Source organism: Mus musculus, chromosome 12 (assembly GCF_000001635.26).
Source record: "Mus musculus strain C57BL/6J chromosome 12, GRCm38.p6 C57BL/6J".
Classification (NCBI taxonomy): Eukaryota; Metazoa; Chordata; class Mammalia; order Rodentia; family Muridae; genus Mus; species Mus musculus.
In genome coordinates, this window is record NC_000078.6 from 99,295,467 (window position 1) to 99,308,455 (window position 12,989).

The window sequence follows — 12,989 nt, forward strand, 5'->3', positions numbered from 1 at the left end:
GACAGTGAGTATTTAATGGTCACAATTTTGGCATTGCAAGGGGAACAGTTATGGAGACTGGCTATCCAGTGAGTCCAGTGGTCTTCACACTACAGTTAGGCACACTTAAAAATGAGCACAGTGGTACACTTTATGTTACATGAGTATTACCGTAAGTTATGAAATTGAGAGTCAGGGAGAAAGAGTACCAAGTGATGTGGAGGGATACAGAGGGGCTCTGGCATGGACGCTTGCTTGACCTGAAGCCCTGAGTGTTGGGCAGGAAGACAGGGGCAATTCACACTCCCTCTGACCTTCCCTTGCTGTTCACCGAAATGGCCCAGAGCACACAGAAAGGCTGGCTCAGCTTGCCTCAGTCCTCTGGGGGGGTCTGAGCTTAGGATTTGTACATCCACCATCGAATGTTTTGCCAGGAATAAAATGGTCAGCGTGTACACACACACACACACACACACCACTGAATTTTTCTGTTGCATGTTGGAATTCATCTCTTTAAACTAACTGTGGATGGATTGCCAGGAAGATAATGGAGAAGCAAGGCCTACCTAATACCCTAACACAACCCCTGAGAGATGGATGTTAAGTCTGTGAAATTGTAACAGCCAGTAGGAGTGCCTAGACAGACACAGCCACAGAAGTTGGGGGTAACAAATCACCCCTACTGTCAGGGAATCATCACTTGGTGTGTAAGCAAATCTCCACAAGTCTCAGGACTCTGTCCACACTTTCAAAACCTCTCATAATAAAAAAGGAGCCACCAGGGTCACTGCAGAAGAGTAGGTAGGAAGACAGTAAGAGCCAGAGGGAGCAGGCAACTGCAGCATCTATCTACTGGACATATTTGCTGTGGTGATGTGTATGAGATCAAGCCAGCCAGAATGGCTAACTGAAGTGCTACTGCAGGCTCAGTGGGTTACACACACACACACACACACACACACACACACACACACTCACTCACACTCACACACACACACACTCACTCACACTCACACACACACACACTCATACCAACGAAGTTAGGAGGGAAGAGTGGTGGGGGAATAGCAGAGGAGCTGAAGGGGAGGAAATAGGGGAGGAACTTTAATCAAAACACATTTTATGTGTGTATGAATTATTAAACAATAAAAAAGACTTTAAGAAACTAAAGTTATGGAAACAGGACCTGGGGAGGAAAGGTCAATAAAATGGGAGTATCTAAAGCAGCTGGTCCTATCTGAAGTGCTGTGGACAGTGCACGGGGTAAAATGCAGCCTCTAACATTTTAGATCTTTTTAATTTGCCCAAGCCTCAACTGTATGCTTGTAACCTGTGGGGCAACTGATTGTGTGCAGCACATAAGAAACGAGAGTGTCAAAGAGTGGCATCCATCTGCAGACCACAGAAGTCCCCACATTCCAAGAAACCCAAGGCCATACTGCAACTCTTGAGGCAGTTGTGGCTCAGTGCCGACCCTTCCTCAAGCATCCTGGGCTCTTGGAATTTGGCTCTTCTCTGCATCCCATGACAGATAAGGGATTCTCAGCTTCCTTCTTTCCTGAAGGATGTTTGAAAAGTTTCCAAATGCAACTGTTCCTTAGTCCAGACACAACCAATTGTTTAAAAAACATCAATAGCAAACAAACAGCTTCAAAGACGACTCCTCCTCCTCCTCCTCCTCCTCCTCCTCCTCCTCCTCCTCCTCCTCCTCCTCCTCCTCCGAAACGTAAAACCAGACAGGTGGGAACCTCCCAGGGCTGGCCAGTGTTTGGAGGTTGACAACTGTCAGGAGGCAATCACTGAAGTGACCAGACAGACAAGCACCATCTGGGACCCCAGAGAGCATAAGCACTAGAGTGGCAAGATTCTCTGGAGGCAAAACACAGATCACAGTGAGAAACGGAGTGGCTTTGTAACCTAAGCAAGTGTGGTTGCTGGAGACCCCCACAGAGAGCCTACAGCCTATATGGCCACCCATGTCCCCATATGCTACAGCCTAAGATGCCCATAAGCAACTGACAAGTGACAGTGGCCTGGGACAGACACACTGTCTCATTTTATTTCAATGGGGATAGCCTGCTCACCACTCTCAATTAGTTTTGGGGGGGACGATAGAACCCTATTGAAGTCCTACCATGCAAATGGATGGACCAGAGCTTTGGTGATGGTGGAGAGCTAGGTCTGTAGCCAAATGACCTTGGTTCTTCAGCCCCTTAGTAGCCAGTCCCCTTCTATTTGATAAACCCTTTCAGAAAGTACTAACAGAACACTCACTTCCAGAAACCCAAAGGTACCATCTGAGACTGTAGCAGAGTTTGCTGGAGTATGTGTACCTAATAGTCCCATTTGCTTGATGGCTTCCAGTTGTTCTGTAACTATAAACATGTCAAGAGACTGCTACCACATTGAAGCTTGCATTCATTGATGAGGAACCTGACCTTGGGCTTTTCTCAGGCCCCAGAATTAAATTTCTGTTGTTTAAGAACTGCCAAGCTTGGGAGATTCTAGGAGACCAGTACAAAAAGAGGAAGAAAATGGAAACTGCTCACCAGCCAGTCCTCTTCCCCATTCCTCACCTCCCACCCGCTCAAGTAACAGGACTTTGCCTCTGGTTATATAAAGTCTCCATTGTTGCAGCATTATCTCTCTAAAAAATCCTTCTCACCTTTATCCTCAGAACGCTCTCAGGCCCTTTACTTTCCAGTCTTTTCTGCTAGATTTTGGTAGCTTGCTAGAAACCTGGGTGCTTCTTGGTTTCTAGAACTGTCACCCCGACCTCTGCTTTCATGTCCCCCCACTCTCTACATCTGTCTGAAACCCCTCTTGAGTGTAAGGAGGCCAATCCTATTGGATCAGTGGTCCTCCCCCTGAAACAGGACCTTGTGGCAGCTAATTACATCTTCAAGGACTTTACTTTCAAACAAGGTCATATTCTGAGGTACTAGAGCGTCAGGACACCAACTCATGGCTTTGGAGGCGTCCACAGAACATCTGTCATTGCTTCTCACGTGAGACGTTCGACACCCAGACACAGCACACTTGTGGTTTTCTTTTCTTGAATCTTTTATTTAGTAGACACACACTGAGGACTTGCCTTGTAACTTTCAGATGTTGGCGGTGGGGATGAAAGATTAAACTTGAACTCTGCATCCCTCCTAACAATAGAGAATATAACAAATCTGCTTTGGGTGACTACTTGCAAAATGTTCCCTGTCAGACTCCTGGAGTCTCTAGCGCTGATGCTGCCCCGTTGTCTTCCTCTGCTCGTTCCTGTTCACTCTCCCTAATGTCCCCTGGACCTCCCCCTCCTCTGCTTCTGTAGTCTCACTGATTTTGTGTAGTTGAGAAGTTCTCCCTAACATCACGGAGGTCTCCCCACCCAGGCTCTCCCTCCCTCAAAGTCATTTTCCAAGCATAACTTCTCCTAATCCCTGCAAAGCGAGTGTGCACACGCACACCAGCCCTGGGGCTGACAGGGGTATCGCTGGGGTCAGGGGTGTCACTGGAACTCTTGTTCCATGTCAACATTTGTGTAAGTCCTCTCTACATAGTGAACTGCTGTGTAATCGTGCATTTGAAGACTTCAGCGGAAACAAAAGCTCGCAGGGCAAGGCAGGAACAGTCTGTGCTAAGTCCTGCTGTGAGCTCACAAGTCCTGCCACCCTTTCCCAACACCTTCCCGCTGTCCTTAAGATGTTGCCTGGGGCAAGCCTTTAACACACAGACTATATGCCTTTAGGACCCATCTGAGCCCATTCTCTGCTTTGCCTGCCCTTGTCTATGTTCTCAGCAGACGCTGCCTTTAAGGATCAACCTAAATTTCAGACCCCAGGAAGGCATTTTCCCACAACTTCAACCCGATGAGCTCTCTGAATTCTTCTGGCACTTACAGTCTATCTAGTCCCTCCGGGAATAAAGCAGAGTCCACACTGTCTCTCTACTCTGGTGCCTTAATCCTTTCATTCATCCTTCAGGCGTGCAGGCATTGTTCAACAGTGACTCCCCACTTAGAGCTAGGCTGAGGTCACTGCACACAATAGACAGTTGTCATAATTCTACTAGAAGAAAATGGCAGAATGCTGCTTGCATCTCCCCGACACAATTACTCAAGCTCTAAGGATTAAACACAAATCTCTAATAGAGCTATAATTAAATCTTTTTACAAAGGAGCATGCCCGTACCACATCTTCTTTCCCTACCATCATACTGAAAAATGGAAAGAAGATTATAGATCTCATCACTGATGGTAAGTGATAAGCTAGGTGATTTTGAACTCCTCTTTTCTGTGATTTCTTGATTACCCAGGAATATATAAATAACTAGATAAGTACATGTACATTTTTGATAGTATGGAAGGCCTATTTGGGTGCACTGAGGAAATGCTGCCGAAACCCAGGGCTGGGTTCCACACGCACCAGCTCACTGTACATCTCCCTGAACAGTTGCAAAGGTGTTTATCATTATCTTAGTGCTACACGTTTCTAATTTTACATATGAAAACCATGGCACCATTCAGCAGAAAGTACATTATTTGCATGATGTATTTGCATTTGTAAAACACCCACATTTACTTTTACTGCTTAATGGGCCCCATTTAAATGGGCCACTCTACATAAATGGGAGTACACTGGTTCCCAACTCAATGGTGCTGATAAGAAAACTACTCCTTTTAGATGCAAATGAACCTACTAATCACAACTGAACCGGTGGCAGAGGAGAGCAGAGCAGCTGTTCCTAACTCCAAGTCTAGGGCCGGTCTGGTCCCAGCTTAAGCTCCTGAGCACCCTGGGGTTTCCACAGAAGTCACCTGGCATAGACCTCAGGGATCAACCCCACACTTTCTAAAAGGAGCCGGGAGCATTCGAGACATGAGTCCACTGTGCGTACATGGCCAGGTCTATCCATGTCAACCCATGAAGGAGGAACACAGCGAAAAGGCAAGGTCCATCCAGGCAGTTAGGGAGGCTTATGGTCAATGCCACCAGAGAGCTCAAGGGTCTTACTCTTAACAGGGTACAGCACAATGGAAAGAACACAGGGGTTCCTCACAAATCAAAGACTAGGGAGACGGCTCAATGGGTGAAGTGCCTACCCAACAAGTATGAGAACCTGAGTTTGGCCCCCTCCCTACCATGAGCCATGTCTGAATAGTTGAGCCTGTAACCTTGGGGTCGGGAAAGGCAGAGACAGGGAGACCACTGGGGCTAGCTGACCACAAGCCTGGGAGAGAAACTGGACAGTGAGCCCAAGGTACAATGAGAGGTCCTATTTCAAGGGAATAGGATAGAAAGCCACAGAAAAACACACCCAACATTCTCCTCTGGCCTATATGCACACACATGTGCACTTGCACCTGTACCCACATGTGTACACACATACACACAGCACACACACAGAAAGAAAACCTTATAAATCAGTTGTTCTACTGCTGAACATATAAGCCCCACCCCACCCCCGCCAATAGAAGCAAGGACTCTAGGTATCTATTCATCATGTGACACAGCGGCCTTATTGACAACAGGGGTCAAGGGTAGGGGAAGTAGGAAGAGGCTCAATGATAGATGACTGGATAAGCTAAACACACAGAACACACATAGGGAATATTCTCTCAAGGAAGATGATTCAGTAACATAGATAAACCCTGAGGACCTTATGCTAAGTGCAATGAGCCAGCCACAAAAGACACATTCTACATGATTCTATGTATCTGAGGTGCCTGGAGTCATCAAAGTCATAGAGAGAAAGTAGAACTGGTTGACGGGAGATGGGTGGAAAGGCCCTGGGGAGTGGCTGTTGATGGTTATTATTTCAGTCCTACAAGAGAAAAGTAATTCTAGAGGCAGAATATGGTTACTGACAGCACATTGGTGAGTGGCTACACTGAGTTACACTTGCAAATGGTCATGATGGCAAACTTCATGCGCATTTCACCACACTTCAATACACAACAGATAGACTAATGACAGATTATAGATAATGATGCTAGAGACGGATGATAGACAATACAGGACATAAATAGATGGGTAATAGGTGGGAGACAACAGACGGACGGACGGACGGACGGATGGATGGATGGACGGATGAATGGATGGATGGACGGATGAATGGATGGACGGACGGATGGACGGACGGACGGATGGATGAGTGGAAGATGGGTGGATGGGTGGATATAATGTAGATCTTGAGTGTCCCCCAAAACCCATGTCTTGGAGGCTTGGTTCCCAGAGTCAATTTAGAAGGGCACTGATACTTTTAAAGGCAGGAACTTGTTCCAAAGGAATTGTGGAACCCTGGTCTTCTCAATTTCCCCCTTCCTGCTTCCTGGCCCAAAGACAATGGTCCCTGCCACTTGCTCCCCGCTTTTCTCTGGCCTGAAAGCCATGGGCCCACCAATCATGCTCTGGAACCCACGTAAGCGGGACCAAAATAAGCCTTTTCTCTTGATAAGTTGATGGCTCAAGTGGTTTGTACTATAACAAACAGGACATCAGCAGGTGAGCAGCCATTCGCTAAGCAGGCAGGGATCCTTGCTCCTCCATCCCTACTCCTCCAGGCTACTGAAATGAAATACCCACCCCTACTCTTTCCCCTCGACCACTTACCCGTACCCTGAATGCAGGCAGAGCAATAAAGAAACTGTCCTGTCCACCAAGAGACAGGGATAAACATGCCCCCACACACAGATAAAATAGAGGACTCTGGGATAGATGGAGGATGACCGTGGCACATCATGCTTGGAGAGTTAGTCACTTCTGGACCCCTCCATGACCAGACTGTTAATAAACTTCTGGTGTCCCTTTAGTGTGGCAGAAGCCACTAAGAACCCCTCCGCCTGAAGTGAGTTCTCTTGTGACTCACGTGACTCTTCTCTAAGCCCCAACAGTACTGCTGTTGACTTAAGATTTTAAATACCAACTGCCCAGCCAGTTCCCTGCTGCAAGCCCTGCTGCCACCAGAGAAATTACAGACGCTGCCAATGTGCTAACTCCTTTACTAGGCTTACTTACTAGGCATAGGCTCGGGCCCCTGCACACACTCAGTAAATTCTGGTTTATTATTACAACCCCAAGTAGAAGCCGCTCAATACACTCTCTTCATTGCGCTAATAAAGCATAGCTTAAAAGTAATTACTACCATGAGACAACTGAGGCAGCTGACTTGATGAAGAAGGGCCAGTTAGCTCATCATGTGTGAGGCTGAAAGTCCAGATGACACATGGCAACCCTTAGCCATAGGGGTCTGTCTCATGGTAGAGATGGCAACGGCAGGTGTATACTACATCTCAAATACTTTGTGGAACCAACCTTCACTTCATAAAACAAACTTCCATCATCACTACCCCTGCCCAACAGCAACCCCTGGAACCAGGTCATTAACAGAGGTGACTATAAACACAATGGCCAAACCGTAGTAACCACTAACATAGAAACCTAAGTACCTAAGGGAGGTGGGGAAGGGGGCATTTCTCAAATGCTGCAAGTCTCTGGGTTGGAGCAAGCTGAAGGGGGCAGTTCCCATGCCATCCACTCAGGCCGTTATGACCCCAGAGAGGACTCACATACATAAGGCTGGGGCTGGGGCTGAAGGACAGAGGAAGCCCCAGTCCATCACCTTCCTATACCACGGTCTCCCGAGGTCTTGGCAATGGTGAAGGGTGGAACCACGGGGTTTTCCCAGAGAAAGCCCAAGGCTTTAGACAGCACTGAGTTACATCCCCAATTTGATCGTGGCAGATTTTCTAAGTCCTTGGACCAGGCCTAGAACATAGAATCCAGAACTGGTTTGAGGCAGTCACCACCACATGTTGGATGGGACTATTACTGCCACCCTCTCAGGTCTCCCCTGAAATAATTCCACTTTCAAAGAAAGACATATTTCTGTCATTCAGAAGCCACTAGAACCTATTTTTGGAGTTTTTGAAAAGATCAGAGCTCTAAATATTTTAATTCATCCACATTTCTGACACAGTCTTATTCTTGGTGTTCCTCAGGATGCTGGTCAGGTGAGGAAAACGGCCTATTTGTCTGGAAAACAGAGATTCTCCTTAGTCTCCTGGAGACAGTTTCTTTGATAGTTATACCCACCAAAGATGACAGGAAAATTAAATGGTAATTTGGGAAGCTGGTGACACAGCAGGAGCCCTGCCTAAGTGTGTCATCAGGGAAGGGAGCCCAGGCTCCCCAAAGTGGATTCCTGAGGAACAAGAACAGGTAGAAGCTGATGCTGGACTTATTTACAAGCTGGCTCGAAAGCAGAACAAATCTATTTAAATTCCTGAAAAGTAGTCACTGACGTCTGCCAGAGTCACACTTGCGACTGGCACTGACTGGCCTTTGTCTGGATGCCTCCCCCGGCACATTCATAGCTGCTGCCCTGCACTAGAGTGACACAGTCCCTTGTCCTCCTCCCCAGGTGTCTCCTGACAGCCGTTCTTATAGTCATTTGGTTGTGATTGTTCCCCAGGCGCCTCCAGAGTCAGCAACCAGTAAGCCTGAGGAACCCTGCACCCCAAAAGTCACACTGGTCCTCTTCCAACATCACAGGGGCTGATGCCAGGGCAATGGACTCCCCCTGTGTATCTATCTCACTCCTAACAGCATGCAGCTTTCCCAGGGAACCCAGAAAAACATCACCCCACCCCCACCCCCTTTCTGGAAGCAAAAGCCAGAGAACAGTGCTACACTTCCATGGCAGAAGTAAATCCACAATGAACATAGCCTTGGAAAAGTAAAGTCAGCTGGGCCTTGGGGGCATGGGCTTGTAATTCTAGCTCCTGCAGAGGTAGAGGCAGGAGGATCGTAACCGCAAAGTCCGTCTGTGTTACAAAGTTTCTTCAAGGCAGGCCTAGGCAAATTAGTGAAACCCTGTCAAAAGGGGACTAGATACAAAGCCCAGCGGAAGAGCACCTGGCTAGACCTGAGGGAGACCTAAGTTCAATATGTAATACCCCTCCACCCCCACCCCCTCCCCAGGGCAGAGGGGCAGAGACCTCTTGGCGTGTTCAGGGGCTGAAGCGCTACAAAGCTCTACACTGAACACTTCTCCAGACATTTTTCCTAGGTGTAAAAGGAGGGTGTGGCTGCACTGGATATTCTGTTCTTCAGTTTTGATTTTATTTCTTTCAACTGATACATAATAGCTGTGGTGCGTGTGAGTTTCATATGTGTGTATACAGCAGGCAAAGATGATAGCCAGGTAATTGGCATATCCATCACCTCACACACTATCATTTCTTTGTGTTGGGAACAGTCAAAATCTTCCCTACTATTTTGAAGCACACAATTAATTGTTGTCAATCACAGCTACTCTACGGTGCAGGGAACATTAAAGTTATTCTTCCCACAGAACTATTCCCTGTTCCTTCTGCTTCTAATTCCTATGGCATCAGAGAAAGTCCACATAATTAAAGCCTTCAACCTACTCAGGAAAACCTCAGGCTCCTGTGGCCTCCGCTGAGACTGCTTCCTGACACGGGATGTGTAGGTTCTACTTCTCGTCTGCTGCTAACTGGCTGTGGGATGCACCCTTCTCAACAGAACTCTAACCTGAGAGTTCCTGAAGGGTGTGGCTCCTCTCCCTCTCTCCTGCCCTCCTTCTCCGATGCTTCTCTCCACCTCTGCCTTCGTCACGGGAGTCACATGGCCTCAGTTTGAGGACTGCTCCGTTGCTGTTGCTCTTAGCTTTTCTAGGGAAGCTCCTTTATATGTAGGACATCCTTTAACTGCATGGAGCTGCTGAACCTTACACAGGAGATCCATGCACGCACTTAGCAATGTTTTTACCTTTTATATAGTCCAGGCCATCTAGCAGGTGATGAAAGGCACCGGCCTCTGGCTCCCCCTGATCGGTGCCACTTCCAGGTTGCTGAGCGCCACACCTGCTCTGGCTTCCTCCTCTGGCATCCCTCACATTCGTGCTCTTTCATTCTCTGGGTACCAGGCTGCTTGTGGCCTCCCAAGTACAAGTAAATGCTCTCACCTTAGTGTCTACTCTAGGCAGCTACCCTCTACTTAAAGCAGCTGCCTTCCCCATCCTTAATGCAAGCTCTGTTCATTCTACACAATGCTGCCCCTCCAGGCTGTCTCCTTTTCTCCACGCTCCATGTATAAAGTAGATAGAGTCTGTCTTTATATGCATCACACACACTCTTAAGTGGATGGCAACAGCAGGTGTATAGCAAATGCCTCAGAAAGAAAGGGAGGGAGGGAGGGAGGGAGCAGGGTATGGTAGCACAAGCCTTTAATTTCAGCACTCAAGAGGCAGAGGCAGGCAATCTCTGTGAGTCTATAGTCTACATAGTGCCTGGTCTACATACATAGTAAGCTACAGGACACCAGGGCTACACAGTGAGTGAGACCCGTCCCAAAAACAAAAACAAATAATAAAAAGGAAGAATGCTAACTAGCTCTATGAAGTATACAGACCAGTTACCAAAACCCTCTTTTTTTTGCTAAGTGCTCTTTATTCAGAATGGTGACGTCACTTAAAAGTGTCAAGCAGGAATAGTAAGGGATCCAAGGCACACACACACACACACACACGCACACGCACGCATGCACGCACACATGCATCAGCCAGTTCCTGATATCTGTTGACTTTTGTCGTCTGCAGAAGCAAAAGAGAACTGAGAATTCAAACACTGAAAGTCTGGTAGCTGTTTCTGAGTGAGAATAAGTCGCTGTCTTCTCAGACTGGGCACTCTGCAGGGCAGTCCTGCCATCGGCCCCTATCTCTGCATCTGGCTGGACTCAGAGCCAAGGCAACCAAGCACTAAATTAACACTCCCACAGCTGCAAAGGTTCAAGGGCTCTGAACAGGGGTGGCCTACCTAACTGAAGGACAGATATGCATGCCCCTTTGTCTCCCATATCAACAGGCTCAACCTCTGCAGTCCCACAAACGACCCTCTGTCTCTGCGGCTGCTGTTGAATGCAGCTGTCCTGGCTCTTCCTGGTGATCACTCCTCTAAAAATAGCTCTGATGCTGTCGCAGGGAAACTTGAGCAGGTCCTGAAAGCGGATCCCCTTTTAGTCTGAGCTGCTTCGACTTTAAAAAACAGGCAGCTATGAACATACCTTCATGTGTCTGCATGATGCTCAAGTAGTCATGTAGCTCACAGCAAAACACAAAAGATAAGACAACACACACAAAGCCATGCAAATGACAGAGCCGCAGCACCAGGTCTGCCATGTCAGACTGTCGTGTTTGAGCCCAGACTGAGAAACCTGACTGTAAGAGCAGATGCCATGAAGATCCCGGGGACACATCCTGCCAGTCCAGACTTCTGACTGCTTGGGGGAGGGTTAGGGCAGGTGGTAAAGAAATTGATTACATAGAAAGACTTGTAAATATGGGGTACTGGGTTCTTAAAAGTCCTACTAAAATTTGCACCTATTAGCTTCAACAGGACACCAAGATTGTCTGAGTGTGGGGAGTTATCACCAGAGATACAGTCATTTGAACGACAGAGCGGACTTTATACACTACTGCATCTTTAACAATAATTTCTTAACAAGACAAAAGGATTTGCACTTATTGCCAACAGCTTGCTGGCAGCCAACACCAGGCAGGATGAGCTGCCTGGCAAGAGTCAAGCCAGCTCCCCTCCCCACCCCCACCCATCAGAAAGGGCCACTTCTAGATCTAGACTAACTTCAAAACAGATAAATATTTAAATTTGATGTTTGTTAAGAAATTGGGATGGAGAATCCAAGAATGACTCTTATTAAATAGATCTATAATGTAGATTTGCCTTCCGTTCATGATCACAGAAACTTAGGTGCTTCTATGACTTTTCTGACTCTCACAAATATGATACTAAACAAATCACACATTTGTATTTCAACCCCCCCCCTCGGCAATCGTATGTGTGTGTGTGTGTGTGTGTGTGTGTGTGTGTGTGTGTGTGTGTTTTAAGAAGAGTGTGAGAAAAGGGGCCTGGGAGACCTAAGCCTTTGTAAAATGTCAGTCACCCCAGATCTCTCAAGGACACAAAAATTCCCACAGGTGCCTAGAACTCTTTACACAAGATAGCACAGTATATGCACACATGCACCAGCTAATCTCTGGGTTACCAAACACAATGCAGATGCTATATAAACTGTTACAATACTGTACTGTTTAAGAAGTAATGATAAAGGGCATGTATAATATGTTCAGGATAAATTCTATTTCAAGGGCTGGAGAGATGGCTCAGTGGTTAAGAGCACTGACTGCTCTTCCAGAGGTCCTGAGTTCAATTCCCAGCAACCACATGGTGGCTCACAACCATCTGTGAGGGAATCCTATGCTCTCTTCTGGTGTGTCTGAAGACAACTACAGTGCACTCATATACATAAAATAAATAAATATATCCTTTTAAAAAATTCTATTTTTTCCCCCAAGTAAATATCCTTGGTTTTGTGGATGTTCAAGCGTGAGGGTGTAGAACCCAAAGATACCCAATCAGGAACCACACCATCATTTTCATGAATTCTTACAGAGGCGGAGCTCAGCAGCTTCCTGAGGAGTCTCCCTTCCTCTTCTTCTGCTCTAAAGAATCTGCTTCATCCCCATGAGGGGAGCTGAGGAGAAGGCGCACGGGCGGGCGGGCGGGCGGGCGGGCGGGCACACACGCGCGCGCACACACAAACACACACACACACACACACACACACACACACACACACACACACCAATCCAGCTCTGTCTCCTGTGTAAAATATACAGCATTTTCTCTAAATTAAACTCTATTCATGTTTAAAGCTAAGCCATACAGCTTAGATGGGAAAGATGGCTTACAGTGTTCCGGAGTGTGGATTAAAAGACCCCTATTTAATGGCATCTGCAGATTACATAAGATTAAATTTTTAGTACCCAGAAATAAAACTTTAGTGGACACAACAAACTTGAGTGTGCATGTATGTGTGTGTGTGTGCTAATTTTATACTATATATTTACTATTTTACTCTTTATAGAAAAAGCCTACAGACGCCTACAGTGAGGGGGGAAAAAGAGGCTAGTTCTTGGAG

General features: G+C 46.9%; 1 protein-coding gene across 13 annotated transcripts in view; it reads right to left on the reverse strand.

Annotated features, from left to right (window-relative positions):
• Foxn3 (forkhead box N3) overlaps positions 1-12,989 on the reverse strand; it is a 373,587-nt gene that overhangs the window by 105,386 nt on the left and 255,212 nt on the right. The window lies entirely within an intron of this gene.